Source organism: Micromys minutus (genome assembly GCF_963924665.1).
Source record: "Micromys minutus genome assembly, chromosome: 9".
Taxonomy (NCBI): Eukaryota; Metazoa; Chordata; class Mammalia; order Rodentia; family Muridae; genus Micromys; species Micromys minutus.
Genome location: NC_137978.1, coordinates 2,417,501 through 2,435,000, shown reverse-complemented (window position 1 = coordinate 2,435,000; position 17,500 = coordinate 2,417,501).

Genomic DNA, 17,500 nt, shown 5'->3' with positions numbered 1-17,500 from the left:
CCCTAACCGTAACCATAACACTAAACTCTAAGCCCTAAACCTAATCCACCCTAAACCTTAAACAATCCTAAACCATAAACCTTAAACCCTAAACCCTAAATCTAACAATAAACCTAAACCTAACCCTAAATCTGACCCTAACCCTATATCTAACCCTAAACCTAACCCTGACCCTAACCCTAAACCTAATCCTAACACTAACCATAACCCTAACCCTAACACTAACCCTAACCTTAACCCTAACCCTAACCCTAACCCTAACCCTGTCTCTAACCCTAACCCTAACCCTAACCGTAACCATAATACTAAACTCTAAACCCTAAACCTAATCCACCCTAAACCTTAAACAATCCTAAACCATAAACCTTAAACCCTAAACCCTAAATCTAACAATAAACCTAAACCTAACCCTAAATATAACCCTAACCCTAACCCTAACCCTAAACCTAAACCTGACCCTAACCCTAACCCTAATCCTAACACTAATCATAACCCAAAAACTAACCCTAACCCTAACCCTAAACCTAACCCTAAACCTCACACTATCCCTAATCCTAACACTAAACCCTAAACTTTAAATCTAACCCTAACCCTAACCCTACCCTTAACCCTAACCCTAACCCTATCCCTAAACCTAACCCTGACCCTAATCCTAACACTAACCCTATTTCTAATTCTAACCCTAACACTAATCCTAAACTAAAACCTAACCCCCTAATAATAACCCTACACTAAACCTAACCCTAACCCTAACCCTAACCCTAACCCTAACTCTAACCCCTAACCCCTAACACTAAACCTAACCCTAACCCCTAACCCTAACCCTAACCCTAACCCTAACCCTAAACCTAACCCTAACCCTATCCCTAACCCTAACCCTTACCCTAACACTAACACTAACCTTAACCCTAACCCTAACCTTAACCCTCACCCTAACCCTCACCTTAACCCTAAACCTAACCCTAACACTAACCCTAACACCCTAAATCCTAAACCCTAAACCCCGAAAAACCCTAAACACTAATTCCAAAAGCACCCTAAACCCTAAACTATAAACACTAAACGCTAAAAAACCCTAAACACTAAACCCTAAACACTAAACCCTAAACAAGCCTAAACCCTAAAACCATTAACACTATACCCTAAACAACCCTTAACCCTTAACCCTAAACATTATACACTAAACCCTAAAACACTATACAACCTTAAACCCTAAACCTTAAAATATCCTAAATCATAAATACTGAACAACCCTAAACACTAAATTATAAACAACCCTAAAAAACCCTAAACAACTCTAAACGCTAAAACCTAAACAACCCTAACCATTAAACAATCTTAAACGCTAAATTCTATACCCTAAACCTAAACCACACTAAAACTTAAACAATCCTAAAGACTAAACCTTAAACCATAAGCCCTAAATTTTCAACCATAAATCTAAGAATAACCATAACCCTAACCCTAACCCTAAACCTAAACCTAACCCTAACCCCAACCCTAACCTTAACCCCATAACCCTAACCCTAACCTTAAGCCTAACATAACCCCATAACCCTAACTCTAACCCTAACTCTAACCCTAACTCTAACCCTAACCCTAACCCTAACCTAACCCTAGCCCTAACCCTAACCCTAACACTAACCCTAACCCCTAAACCTAACCCTAACCCTAACCCTAACCCTAACCCTAACCTAACCCTAACCCTAACCCTAACCCTAACCCAAACCCTAACACTAACCCCCTAACTTTTACCATAACCCTAACCCTAACCCTAACCCTAACCCTTACCATAACCCTAACCCTAACCCTAACCCCATCCCTAACCCTAACCCTAACTGTAACCATAACACTAAACTCTAAACCCTAAACCTAATCTACCCTAAACCTTAAACAATCCTAAACCATAAACCTTAGACCCTAAATCTTAATCTAACAATAAACCTAAACCTAACCCTAAATCTAACCCTAACCCTATCCCTAACCCTAAACCTAACCCTGACCCTAAACCTAACCCTAATCCTAACACTAACCATAACTCTAACCCTAACATTAACCCTAACCTTAACCCTAACCCTAACCCTAACCCTAACCCAAACCCTAACCCTAACTCTAACCCTAACCCTAACACTAACCGTAACCATAATACTAAACTCTAAACCCTAAACCTAATCTACCCTAAACCTTAAACAATCCTAAATCTTAAACCTTAAACCCTAAACCCTAAATCTAACAATAAACCTAAACCTAACCCTAAATCTGACCCTAACCCTAACCCTAACCCTAAACCTAAACCTGACCCTAACCCTAACCCTAATAATAACACTAATCATAACCCAAACACTAACCCTAACCCTAACCCTAAACCTAACCCTAAACCTCACACTATCCCTATTCCTAACACTAAACCCTAAACTTTAAATCTAACCCTAACACTAACCCTACCCTTAACCCTAACCCTAACCATATCCCTAAACCTAACCCTGACCCTAATCCTAACACTAACCCTATTTCTAATTCTAACCCGAACACTAATCCTGAACTAAAACCTAACCCCCTAATAATAACACTAACCTAACCCTAACCCTAACCCTAACCCTAACACTAACCCCTAACTCCTAACACTAACCCTAACCCTAACCCCTAACCCTAACCCTAACCCTAAATTTAACCCTAACCCTAACCCTAACCCTAACCCTAACCCTAACCCTATCCCTAACCCTAACCCTTACCCTAACACTAACACTAACCTTAACCCTAACCCTAACCTTAACCCTCACCCTAACCCTCACCTTAACCCTAAACCTAACTCTAACACTAACACTAACACCCTAAATCCTAAACACTAAACCCCGAAAAACCCTAAACACTAATTCCAAAAGCGCCCTAAACCCTAAACTGTAAACACTAAACGCTAAAAAACCCTAAACCCTAAACCCTAAACACTAAACACTAAACAAGCCTAAACCCTAAAACCATTAACACTATACCCTAAACAACCCTAAACCCTTAACCCTAAACAATATACCCTAAACCCTAAAACACTATACAACCTTAAACCCTAAAGCTTAAAATATCCTAAATCATAAATCCTGAACAACCCTAAACACTAAATAATAAACAACCCTAAAAAACCCTAAACAACTCTAAACGCTAAAACCTAAACAACCCTAAACATTAAAGAATCTTAAACGCTAAACCCTATACCCTAAACCTAAACCACCCTAAAACTTAAACAATCCTAAACCCTAAACCTTAAACCATAAACCCTAAAATTTAAACCTTAAATCTAAGAATAACCATAACCCTAACCCTAACCCTAAACCTAAACCTAACCCTAACCACAACCCTAACCTTAACCCCATAACCCTAACCCTAACCTTAAGCCTAACATAACCCCATAACCCTAACTCTAACCCTAACTATAACCCTAATGCTAACCCTAACCCTAACTCTAACCCTAACCCCTTAACCTTAAGCCCTAAATCCTAAACCCTGAACAACCATAAATCCTAAACCCTGAACAACCCTAAATCATAAACCCTGAATAACCCTAAACACTAACCTCTAAACAACCCTAAATAACCCTAATCACTAAACCATAAACAACCCTAAACACTAAATCCTAAACAACCCTATTCCCTAAACCTTAAACACTAAACCCTAAATAACTCTAAACCATAAACCATTAACACTATACCCTAAACAACACTAAACACTAAACCCAAAACAACCCTAAAACCTAAACCTTAAACACTAAACCTTAAACAACCCTAAACCCTAAACACTAAACCCAAAACAACCCTAAACTTTTAACCCTAAAAACTATACCCTAAACAACCCTAAACCTTAAACAATCCTAAACTCTAAACCCTAAACCCTTAACCTAAACCACCCTAAATCTTAAACAATCCTAAACCCTAAACCTTAAACCCTAAACACTAAACCCTAAACCCTAAACCTAACAATAACCATAACCCTAACCCTAACCCCTAACCCTTACCCTAACTCTAACCCTAACCCTAATCCTAACCCTAACCCTAACCCTAACCCTAACCCTAAACATAAACCTAATCCTAACCCTAACCTTAACCCTAATCCTAACCCTAACCCTAACCCTAACCGTAACCATAACACTAAACTCTAAACCCTAAACCTAATCCACCCTAAACCTTAAACAATCCTAAACCATAAACCTTAGACCCTAAATCCTAAATCTAACAATAAACCTAAACCTAACCCTAAATCTTACCCTAACCCTAACCCTAACCCTAAACCCTCCCTGACCCTAACCCTCACCCTAACCCTAACCCTAACCCTAAACCTAACCCTGACCCTAATCCTAACACTAACCCTATTTCTAATTCTAACCCTAACACTAATCCTAAACTTAAACCTAACCCCCTAATAATAACCTTAACCCTAACACTAACCCTAACCCCTAACCCTAACCCTAACCCTAACCCTAACCTAACCCTAACCCTAACCCTAATCCTAACCCTAACACTAACCATTAACCCTTACCCTAACCCTAACCCTCACCCTAACCATTACCCTAACCCTAACCCTAACCCTAACCCTAACCCTAACCCTAACACTAACCGTAACCATAACACTAAACTCTAAACCCTAAACCTAATCCACCCTAAACCTTAAACAATCCTAAACCATAAACCTAAACCCTAAACTCTAAATCTAACAATAAACCTAAACCTGACCCTAAATCTAACCCTAACCCTAACCCTAACCCTAAACCTAACCCTGACCCTAACACTAACCCTAATCCTAACACTAACCATAACCCTAACCCTAACCCTAACCCTAACCTTAACCCTAACCCTAACCCTAACCCTAACCCTAACCCTAACCCTAACCCTAACCCTAACCCTAACCCTAACCCCTTAACCTTTATCCCTAAATCCTAAACCCTGAACAACCATAAATCCTAAACCCTGAACAACCCTAAATCATAAACCCTGAATAACCCTAAACACTAACCTCTAAACTACCCTAAATAACCCTAATCACTAAACCATAAACAACCCTAAACACTAAACCCTAAACAACCCTATACCCTAAACCTTAAACACTAAACCCTAAATAACCCTAAACCCTAAACCATTAGCACTATACCCTAAACAACACTAAACACTAAACCCAAAACAACCCTAAAACCTAAACCTTAAACACTAAACCTTAAACAACCCTAAACCCTAAACACTAAACCCTAAACAACCCTAAACATTTAACCCTAAACACTATACCCTAAACAACACTAAACCTTAAACAATCCTAAACTCTAAACCCTAAACCCTTAACCTAAACCACCCTAAATCTTAAACAATCCTAAACCCTAAACCTTAAACCCTAAACACTAAACCCTAAACCCTAAACCTAACAATAACCATAACCCTAACCCTAACCCCTAACCCTTACCCTAACCCTAACCCTAACCCTAATCCTAACCCTAACCCTAACCCTAACCCTAACCCTAACCCTAACCTTAAACCTAATCCTAACCCTAACCTTAACCCTAATCCTAACCCTAACCCTAACCCTAACCCTAACCGTAACCATAACACTAAACTCTAAACCCTAAACCTAATCCACCCTAAACCTTAAACAATCCTAAACCATAAACCTTAGACCCTAAATCCTAAATCTAACAATAAACCTAAACCTAAACCTAAATCTAACCCTAACCCTAACCCTAACCCTAAACCCTCCCTGACCCTAACCCTAACTCTAAACCTAACCCTAAACCTAACCCTGACCCTAATCCTAACACTAACCCTATTTCTAATTCAAACCCTAACACTAATCCTAAACTTAAACCTAACCCCCTAATAATAACCCTAACCCTTTCACTAACCCTAACCCCTAACCCTAACCCTAACCCTAACCCTAACCCTAACCTAACCCTAACCCTAACCCTAACCCTAAACCTAACCCTAACCCTAACCTAACCCTAACCCTAACCCTAACCCTAACACTAACCCTAACACTAACCCCCTAACTTTTACCCTAACCCTAACCCTAAACCTAAACCTAACCCTTACCATAACCCTAAACCTAACCCTAACCCCATCTTTAACCCTAACCCTAACCGTAACCATAACACTAAACTCTAAACCCTAAACCTAATCCACCCTAAACCTTAAACAATCCTAAACCATAAACCTTAAATACTAAACCCTAAATCTAACAATAAACCTAAACCTAACCCTAAATCTAACCCTAACCCTATCCCTAACACTAAACCTAACCCTGACCCTAACCCTAACCCTAATCCTAACACTAACCATAACCCTAACCCTAACACTAACCCTAACCTTAACCCTAACCCTAACCTTAACCCTAACACTAACTCTAACCCTAACCCTAACCCTAACCGTAACCATAATACTAAACTCTAAACCCTAAACCTAATCCACCCTTAAACTTAAACAATCCTAAACCATAAACCTTAAACCCTAAACCCTAAATCTAACAATAAACCTAAACCTAACCCTAAATCTAACCCTAACCCTAACCCTAACCCTAAACATAAACATGACCCTAACCCTAATCCTAATCCTAACACTAATCATAACCCAAACACTAACCCTAACCCTAACCCTAAACCTAACCCTAAACCTCACCCTATCCCTAATCTTAACAATTAACCCTAAACCTTAATTCTAACCCTAACCCTAACCTACCCTTAACCCTAACCCTAACCATATTTCTAAACCTTATCCTGACCCTAATCCTAACACTAACCCTATTTCTAATTCAAACCCTAACACTAATCCTAAACTAAAACCGAACCCCCTAATAATAACCCTAAAACTAAACCTAACCCTAACCCTAACCCTAATCCTAACCCTAACAATAACCCCTAACCCCTAACACTAACCCTAACCCAAACCCCTAACCTTAACCCTAACCCTAACCCTAACATTAACCCTAACCTTAACCCTAACCCTAACCCTATCCCTAACCCTTACCCTTATTCTAACACTAACACTAACCTTAACCCTAACCCTAACCTTAACCCTCACCCTAACCCTCACCTTAACCCTAAACCTAACCCTAACACTAACCCTAACACCCTAAATCCTAAACCCTAAACCCCGAAAAATCCTAAACACTAATTCCAAAAGCACCCTAAACCCTAAACTATAAATACTAAACGCTAAAAAACCCTAAACCCTAAACCCTAAACACTAAACCCTAAACAAGCCTAAACCCTAAAACCATTAACACTATACCCTAAACAACCCTAAACCCTTAACCCTAAATATTATACCCTAAACCCTAAAACACTATACAACCTTAAACCCTAAACCTTAAAATATCCTAAATCATAAATAATGAACAACCCTAAACACTAAATTATAAACAACCCTAAAAAACCCTAAACAACTCTAAACGCTAAAACCTAAACAACCCTAACCATTAAACAATCTTAAACGCTAAATTTTGTACCCTAAACATAAACCACCCTAAAACTTAAACAATCCTAAACCCTAAACCTTAAACCATAAACCCTAAATTTTAAACCATAAATCTAAGAATAACCATAACCCTAACCCTAATCCTAAACCTAAACCTAACCCTAACCTCAAACCTAACCTTAACCCTATAACCCTAACCCTAACCTTAAGCCTAACATAACCCCATAACCCTAACTCTAACCCTAACTCTAACCCTAACTCTAACCCTAATGCTAACCCTAACCCTAACCCTAACCCTAACCCTAACCCCTTAACCTTAATCCCTAAATTCTAAACCCTGAACAACCATAAATCCTAAACCCTGAACAACCCTAAATCATAAACCCTGAATAACCCTAAACACTAACCTCTAAACAACCCTAAACAACCTTAATCAGTAAACCATAAACAACCCTAAACACTAAACCCTAAACAACCCTATACACTAAACCTTAAACACTAAACCCTAAATAACCCTAAACCCTAAACCATTAACACTATACCCTAAAGAACACTAAACACTCAACCCCAAACAACCCTAAAACCTAAAAATTAAACACTAAACCTTAAACAACCCTAAACCCTAAACACTAAACCCTAAAAAACCCTAAACTTTTAACCCTAAACTCTATACCCTAAACAACCCTAAACCTTAAACAATCCTAAACTCTAAACGCTAAACCCTTAACCTAAACCACCCTAAATCTTAAACAATCCTAAACCCTAAACCTTAAACCCTAAACACTAAACCTTAAACCCTAAACCTAACAATAACCATAACCCTAACCCTAACCCCTAACCCTTACCCTAACCCTAACCCTAACCCTAATCCTAACCCTAACCCTAACCCTAACCCTAACCCTAACCCTAACCCTAACCCTAAACCTAATCCTAACCCTAACCTTAACCCTAATCCTAACCCTAACCCTAACCCTAAACCTAACTGTAACCATAACACTAAACTCTAAAGCCTAAAGCTAATCCACCCTAAACCTTAAAAAATCCTAAACCATAAACCTTAGACCCTAAATCCTAAATCTAACAATAAACCTAAACCTAACCCTAAATCTAACCCTAACCCTAACCCTAACCCTAAACCCTCCCTGACTTTAACCCTAACCCTAACCCTAACCCTAACTCTAAACCTAACCCTGACCCTAATCCTAAGACTAACCCTATTTCTAATTCTTACCCTAACACTAATCCTAAACTTAAACCTAACCCCCTAATAATAACCCTAACCCTAACACTAACCCTAACCCCTAACCCTAACCCTAACCCTAACCCTAACCTAACCCTAACCCTAACCCTAACCCTAACACAAACCCTAACACTAACCCCCTAACTTTTACCATAACCCTAACCCTAACCCTAACCCTAACCCTTACCATAACCCTAACCCTAACCCTAACACCATCCCTAACCCTAACCCTAACCGTAACCATAACACTAAACTCTAAACCCTAAACCTAATCCACCCTAAACCTTAAAAAATCCTAAACCATAAACCTTAAACCCTAAACCCTAAATCTAACAATAAACCTAAACCTAACCCTAAATCTAACCCTAACCCTATCCCTAAACCTAAACCTAACCCTGACCCTAAACCTAACCCTAATCCTAACACTAACCATAACTCTAACCTAACATTAACCCTAACCTTAACCCTAACCCTAACCCTAACCCTAACCCTAACCCTAACTCTAACCCTAACCCTAACACTAACCGTAACCATAATACTAAACTCTAAACCCTAAACCTAATCTACCCTAAACCTTAAACAATCCTAAACCTTAAACCTTAAACCCTAAACCCTAAATCTAACAATAAACCTAAACCTAACCCTAAATCTGACCCTAACCCTAACCCTAAACCTAAACCTGACCCTAACCCTAACCCTAATAATAACACTAATCATAACCCAAACACTAACCCTAACCCTAACCCTAAACCTAACCCTAAACCTCACACTATCCCTAATCCTAACACTAAACCCTAAACTTTAAATCTAACCCTAACCCTAACTCTACCCTTAACACTAACCCTAACCATATCCCTAAACCTAACCCTGACTCTAATCCTAACACTAACCCTATTTCTAATTCTAACCCTAACACTAATCCTGAACTAAAACCTAACCCCCTAATAATAACCCTAACACTAAACCTAACCCTAACCCTAACCCTAACCCTAACCCTAACCCTAACACTAACCCCTAACCCCTAACACTAACCCTAACCCTAACCCCTAACCCTAACCCTAACCCTAACCCTAACCTTAACCCTAACCCTAACCCTAACCCTAACCGTAACCATAACACTAAACTCTAAACCCTAAACCTAATCCACCCTAAACCTTAAACAATCCTAAACCATAAACATTAGACCCTAAATCCTAAATCTAACAATAAACCTAAACCTAACCCTAAATCTTACCCTAACCCTAACCCTAACCCTAAACCCTACCTGACCCTAACCCTCACCCTAACCCTAACCCTAACCCTAAACCTAACCCTGACCCTAATCCTAACACTAACCCTATTTCTAATTCTAACCCTAACACTAATCCTAAACTTTAACCTAACCCCCTAATAATAACCCTAACCCTAACACTAACCCTAACCCCTAACCCTAACCCTAACCCTAACCTAACCCTAACCCTAACCCTAATCCTAACCCTAACACTAACCCCTAACCCTTACCCTAACCCTAACCCTAAACCTCATCCTAACCATTACCCTAACCCTAACACTAACCCTAACCCTAACCCTAACCCTAACCCTAACACTAACCGTAACCATAACACTAAACTCTAAACCCTAAACCTAATCCACCATAAACCTTAAACAATCCTAAACCATAAACCTTAAACCCTAAACCCTAAATCTAACAATAAACCTAAACCTGACCCTAAATCTAACCCTAACCCTAACCCTAACCCTAAACCTAACCCTGACCCTAACACTAACCCTAATCCTAACACTAACCATAACCCTAACCCTAACACTAACCCTAACCTCAACCCTAACCCTAACCCTAACCCTAACCCTAACCCCTTAACCTTAATCCCTAAATCCTAAACCCTGAACAACCATAAATCCTAAACCCTGAACAACCCTAAATCATAAACCATGAATAACCCTAAACACTAACCTCTAAACTACCCTAAATAACCCTAATCACTAAACCATAAACAACCCTAAACACTAAACCCTAAACAACCCTATACCCTAAACCTTAAACACTAAACCCTAAATAATCCTAAACCCTAAACCATTAGCACTATACCCTCAACAACACTAAACACTAAACCCAAAACAACCCTAAAACCTAAACCTTAAACACTAAACCTTAAACAACCCTAAACCCTAAACACTAAACCCTAAACAACCCTAAACTTTTAACCCTAAACACTATACCCTAAACAACACTAAACCTTAAACAATCCTAAACTCTAAACCCTAATCCCTTAACCTAAACCACCCTAAATCTTAAACAATCCTAAACCCTAAACCTTAAACCCTAAACACTAAACCCTAAACCCTAAACCTAACAATAACCATAACCCTAACCCTAACCCCTAACCCTTACCCTAACCCAAACACTAACCCTAATCCTAACCCTAACCCTAACCCTAACCCTAACCCTAACCCTAAACCTAATCCTAACCCTAACCTTAACCCTAATCCTAACCCTAACCCTAACCCTAACCGTAACCATAACACTAAACTCTAAACCCTAAACCTAATCCACCCTAAACCTTAAACAATCCTAAACCATAAACCTTAGACCCTAAATCCTAAATCTAACAATAAACCTAAACCTAAACCTAAATCTAACCCTTACCCTAACCCTAACCCTAAACCCTCCCTGACCCTAACCCTAACCCTAACCCTAACCCTAAACCTAACCCTGACCCTAATCCTAACACTAACCCTATTTCTAATTCTAACCCTAACACTAATCCTAAACTTAAACCTAACCCCCTAATAATAACCCTAACCCTTTCACTAACCCTAACCCCTAACCCTAACCCTAACCCTAACCCTAACCCTAACCTAACCCTAACCCTAACACTAACCCTAACCCTAACCCTAACCCTAACCTAACCCTAACCCTAACCCTAACCCTAACACAAACCCTAACACTAACCCCCTAACTTTTACCCTGACATTAACCCTAACCCTAAACCTAACCCTTACCATAACCCTAACCCTAACCCTAACCCCATCCCTAACCCTAACCCTAACCGTAACCATAATACTAAACTCTAAACCCTAAACCTAATCCACCCTTAAACTTAAACAATCCTAAACCATAAACCTTAAACCCTAAACCCTAAATCTAACAATAAACCTAAACCTAACCCTAAATCTAACCCTAACCCTAACCCTAACCCTAAACATAAACCTGACCCTAACCCTAATCCTAATCCTAACACTAATCATAACCCAAACACTAACCCTAAGCCTAACCCTAAACCTAACTCTAAACCTCACCCTATTCCTAATCTTAACACTAAACCCTAAACCTTAATTCTAACCCTAACCCTAACCCTACCCTTAACCCTAACCCTAACCATATTTCTAAACCTTATCCTGACCCTAATCCTAACACTAACCCTATTTCTAATTCTAACCCTAACACTAATCCTAAACTAAAACCTAACCCCCTAATAATAACCCTAACACTAAACCTAACCCGAACCCTAACCCTAATCCTAACCCTAACACTAACCCCTAACACCTAACACTAACCCTAAACCAAACCCCTAACCCTAACCCTAACCCTAACCCTAACCTTAACCCTAACTCTAACCCTAACCCTAACCCTATCCCTAACCCTAACCCTTACCCTAACACTAACACTAACCTTAACCCTAACCCTAACCTTAACCCTCACCCTAACCCTCACCTTAACCCTAAACCTAACCCTAACACTAACCCTAACACCCTAAATCCTAAACCCTAAACCCCGAAAAACCCTAAACACTAATTCCAAAAGCACCCTAAACCCTAAACTATAAACACTAAACGCTAAAAAACCCTAAACCCTAAACCCTAAACACTAAACCCTAAACAAGCCTAAACCCTAAAACCATTAACACTATAACCTAAACAACCCTAAACCCTTAACCCTAAACATTATACCCTAAACCCTAAAACACTATAAAACCTTAAACCCTAAACCTTAAAATATCCTAAATCATAAATAATGAACAACCCTAAACACTAAATTATAAACAACCCTAAAAAACCCTAAACAACTCTAAACGCTAAAACCTAAACAACCCTAACCATTAAACAATCTTAAACGCTAAATTTTGAACCCTAAACCTAAACCACCCTAAAACTTAAACAATCCTAAACCCTAAACCTTAAACCATAAACCCTAAATTTTAAACCATAAATCTAAGAATAACCATAACCCTAACCCTAACCCTAAACCTAAACCTAACCCTAACCCCAACCCTAACCTTAACCCCATAACCCTAACCCTAACCTTAAGCCTAACATAACCCCATAACCCTAACTCTAACCCTAACTCTAACCCTAATGCTAACCCTAAAGCTAACCCTAACCCTAACCCCTTAACCTTAATCCCTAAATCCTAAACCCTGAACAACCATAAATCCTAAACCCTGAACAACCCTAAATCATAAACCCTGAATAACCCTAAACACTAACCTCTAAACAACCCTAAACAACCCTAATCACTAAACCATAAACAACCCTAAACACTAAACCCTAAACAACCCTATACCTTAAACCTTAAACACTAAACCCTAAATAACCCTAAACCCTAAACCATTAACACTATACCCTAAACAACACTAAACACTAAATCCAAAACAACCCTAAAACCTAAACCTTAAACACTAAACCTTAAACAAACCTAAACCCTAAACACTAAACCCTAAACAACCCTAAACTTTTAACCCTAAACACTATACCCTAAACAACCCTAAACCTTAAACAATCCTAAACTCTAAACCCTAAACCCTTAACCTAAACCACCCTAAATCTTAAACAATCCTAAACCCTAAACCTTAAACCCTAAACACTAAACCCTAAACCCTAAACCTAACAATAACCATAACCCTAACCCTAACCCCTAACCCTTACTCTAACCCTAACCCTAACCCTAATCCTAACCCTAACCCTAACCCTAACCCTAACCCTAACCCTAACCCTAAACCTAACCCTAACCTTAACACTAATCCTAACCCTAACCCTAACCCTAACTGTAACTTTAAACCTAAACCTAATCCTAACCCTAACCCTAACCCTAACCCTAACACTAACCCTAACCCTAACTCTAACCCTAACCCTAACCCTAACCGTAACCATAACACTAAACTCTAAACCCTAAACCTAATCCACCCTAAACGTTAAACAATCCTAAACCATAAACCTTAGACCCTAAATCCTAAATCTAACAATAAACATAAACCTAACCCTAAATCTAACACTAACCCTATCCCTAACCCTAAACCCTCCCTGACCCTAACCCTAACCCTAACCCTAAACCTAACCCTGACCCTAATCCTAACACTAACCCTATTTCTAATTCTAAGCCTAACACTAATCCTAAACTTAAACCTAACCCCCTAATAATAACCCTAACCCTTTCACTAACCCTAACCCCTAACCCTAACCCTAACCCTAACCCTAACCCTAACCTAACCCTACCCCTAACCATAACCCTAACCCTAACCCTAACCTAACCCTAACCCTAACCCTAACCCTAACACAAACCCTAACACTAACCCCCTAACTTTTACCCTAACCCTAACCCTAACCCTAAACCTAACCCTTACCATAACCCTAACCCTAACCCTAACCCTCTCCCTAACCCTAACCCTAACCGTAACCATAACACTAAACTCTAAACCCTAAACCTAATCCACCCTAAACCTTAAACAATCCTCAACCATAAATTTTAAACCCTAAACACTAAACCCTAAACCCTAAACCTAACAATAACCATAACCCTAACCCTAACCCCTAACCCTTACCCTAACCCTAACCCTAACCCTAATCCTAACCCTAACCCTAACCCTAACCCTAACCCTAACCTTAACCTTAAACCTAACCCTGACCCTAACCCTAACCCTAATCCTAACACTAACCATAACCCTAACCCTAACACTAACCCTAACCTTAACCCTAACCCTAACCCTAACCCTAACCCTAACTCTAACCCTAACCCTAACCCTAACCATAACCATAATACTAAACTCTAAACCCTAAACCTAATCCACCCTTAAACTTAAACAATCCTAAACCATAAACCTTAAACCCTAAACCCTAAATCTAACAATAAACCTAAACCTAACCCTAAACCTAACCCTAACTCTAACCCTAACCCTGAACATAAACCTGACCCTAACCCTAATCCTAATCCTAACACTAATCATAACCTAAACACTAACCCTAACCCTAACCCTAAACCTAACCCTAAACCTCACACTATCCCTAATCCTAACACTAAACCCTAAACTTTAATTCTAACCATAACACTAACCCTACCCTTAACCCTAAACCTAACCATATTTCTAAACCTAACCCTGACCCTAATCCTAACACTAACCCTATTTCTAATTCAAACCCTAACACTAATCCTAAACTAAAACCTAACCCCCTAATAATAACCCTAACACTAAACCTAACCCTAACCCTAACACTAACCCCTAACCCCTAACACTAACCCTAACCCAAACCCCTAACCCTAACCCTAACCCTAACCCTAACCTTAACCCTAACCCTAACCCTAACCCTAACCCTATCCCTAACCCTAACCCTTATTCTAACACTAACACTAACCTTAACCCTAACCCTAACCTCAACCCTCACCCTAACCCTCACCTTAACCCTAAACCTAACCCTAAAACTAACCCTAACACCCTAAATCCTAAACCCTAATCCCTGAAAACCCCTAAACACTAATTCCAAAAGCACCCTAAACCCTAAACTATAAACACTAAACGCTAAAAAACCCTAAACCCTAAACCCTAAACACTAAACCCTAAACAACCCTAAACCCTAAAACCATTAACACTATACCCTAAACAACCCTAAACCTTAAACAATCCTAAACTCTAAACCCTAAACCCTTAACCTAAACCACCCTAAATCTTAAACAATCCTAAACCCTAAACCTTAAACCCTAAACACTAAACCCTAAACCCTAAACCTAACAATAATCATAACCCTAACCCTAACCCCTAACCTTACCCTAAACCTAACCATGACCCTAATCCTAACACTAACCCTATTTCTAATTCTAACCCTAACACTAATCCTAAACTTAACCCTAACCCCCTAATAATAACCCTAACACTAACACTAACCCTAACCCCTAACCCTAACCCTAACCCTAACCCTAACCCTAACCTGAACCTAACCCTAACCCTAACCCTAACACTAACCCCTAACCCTTACCCTAACCCTAACCCTAACCCTAACCCTAACCATTACCCTAACCCTAACCCTAACCCTAACCCTAACCCTAACCATAACACTAACCATAACCATAACACTAAACTCTAAACCCTAAACCTAATCCACCCTAAACCTTAAACAATCCTAAACCATAAACCTTAAACCCTAAACCCTAAATCTAACAATAAACCTAAACCTGACCCTAAATCTAACCCTAACCCTAACCCTAACCCTAAACCTAACCCTGACCCTAACCCTAACCATAATCCTAACACTAACCATAAACCTAACCCTAACCCTAACCCTAACCTTAACCCTAACCCTAAAACTAACGCTAACCCTAACCCTAACCCTAACCCTAACCCTAACCCTAAACCTAACCCTAACCCCTTAACCTTAATCCCTAAATCCTAAACCTTGAACAACCATAAATCCTAAATCCTGAACAACCCTAAATCATAAACCCTGAACAACCCTAAACACTAACCTCTAAACAACCCTAAACAACCCTAATCACTAAACCATAAACAACCCTAAACACTAAACCCTAAACAACCCTATACCCTAAACCTTAAACACTAAACCCTAAATAACCCTAAACCCTAAACCATTAACACTATACCCTAAACAACACTAAACACTAAACCCAAAACAACCCTAAAACCTAAACCTTAAACACTAAACCTTAAACAACCCTAAACCCTAAACACTAAACCCTAAACAACCCTAAACTTTTAACCCTAAACACTATACCCTAAACAACCCTAAACCTTAAACAATCCTAAACTCTAAACCCTAAACCCTTAACCTAAACCACCCTAAATCTTAAACAATCCTAAACCCTAAACCTTAAACCCTAAACACTAAACCCTAAACCCTAAACCTAACAATAACCATAACCCTAACCCTAACCCCTAAACTTTACCCTAACCCTAACCCTAACCCTAATCCTAACCCTAACCCTAACCCTAACCCTAACCCTAACCCTAACCCTAAACCTAATCCTAACCCTTACCCTAACACTAACTTTAACCCTAACCCTAATCCTAACACTAAACCATAAACCCTAAACCTAACCCTAACCCTAAAACTAAACTTTAAATCCTAAACCTAATCTACTCTCAACCTTAAACTATTCTAAACCCTAAACCCTGAACCCTAAACCTAACCCTAACCCTAACACTAACACTAACCATAACCCTAACACTAAATTGTAAACCATAATTTAATTTATGATAAACCTTAAACAATCCTAAACCCTAAACCTTAAACCCTAAACCTAACAATTACCATAACCCTAACCCTAATCCTAACCCTAACCCTAACCCTAAACGTAACCCTAACACTAAACATAACCCTAACCATAACCCTAAACCTAACACTAACACTAAACGTTGTCCTAACCCTAACCCTAACCCTAAACCTGACCCTAACCCTAACCCTAACCCTAACCCTAATCCTAACTCTAACCCTAATCCTAACAATAAACCTAAACCTAACCCTAACCCTAACCCTAACCCTAAACCTAACACTAAACTTAACCCTAACCCTAACCCTAACCCTAACAGTAATCCCTAAA